Here is a 1,239-nt window from a genome sequence, read left to right as displayed (position 1 = left end):
TGTTGGTTTAAGAACAAGATCAAAGAGACACAAGCTCTTAAATCAACTGGCCTAATTCCCATCGAACCACGTAAACAACGTACGCAACCTGATTAGTATTCAAACATCTTCAGTTATGAGCATGTTTCCAAAGTGGTTCGGGCTTATGGGAGCCCTCAAGTAGCGGTATCAGAAGTGTTGCCGGCGTAGAACTCGTAATTATGAAAGATAATATAATCAGCAAAATACAAATATTGCAAAAACATATGCGTGTATAATATGCTTCTTTGAGCAAGTGATGACAATTGTACGGAGGTGTAAGGCGAAAATAGGCCTTCAAATAGACTGAAATACGCAGATAGAGGTTTGCATAGTCTCTATATAATTAAGCTAATCAATGCCTCCAATTTTTGAATTTAGTAGTATTTAACAGTCATCTGAGAGTAAATTTGTACACGTGAGGGTGCCAACTTTTTCCTTAAGTTAAAAAAACCCTAAAAGAAATTGGTCGGTAAGCAAGTTGGTATTGAACTACAAAACAAAGGTTCTTAATGAAGGTGCGAAATTTGAGTTTGATCAATTTGAGTAACTTGCAATCGCTTCTTAGCTGGGCCTTCATAATGACTAGCATTTCCAGTTGGTCAGTTGGTAAATTTAAGAGAACCTGACTTAACCAAATGTAGTCTTTAGCCAATGATAGGCGATCTCGCAATTCGACTAATTAAATGAGGCAATTTTCTAAGAAAGCCGTTCAGCTGGGCCCGAACTTCTTAAAATAGTGCCGCAAATGCCAAGCTTTCAAAATATTGCACTTATGAACCACGGCCATGAGGAACTATTCACCTGTGCTATCATTTGCCTGATCCCTATGGCTTAAAAAGAAACAGAAGGTTAACTGTCTTTGGTCAACCGCTACTCATCTTTTTTGATACGTTATTAAATAGTTGTTTAAATACACTTGAGAATTGGAGCAGATGAGGTGGATTTCAAGAACTTTGATAATGATTGCTATCTCGAATGGTTGTGATTATTGGAAGAATTGCATACCAATTCTTGTGAGAAGATGCAACTGTTGAACTAGATGTGCATAAAGGGCTTTAATTTTCCAGTGCACTTTCATCTTTACTTAGTGATGAAAACAATAGCCTTGAAGCATTTGCAGGGTAACCATCTTTCCCCACATTGATTTGTTTACTTTTCCTTTAATAAGCTTCACTTTGCTTCAGTAAATTCTTCATGCTGGCGCTACTTGAAGAACCC

The sequence above is a fragment of the Echinococcus granulosus genome (genome assembly GCF_000524195.1).
Source record: "Echinococcus granulosus chromosome Unknown EG_S00329, whole genome shotgun sequence".
In the NCBI taxonomy this organism is placed as follows: Eukaryota; Metazoa; Platyhelminthes; class Cestoda; order Cyclophyllidea; family Taeniidae; genus Echinococcus; species Echinococcus granulosus.
This window is presented reverse-complemented; position numbering follows the sequence as displayed.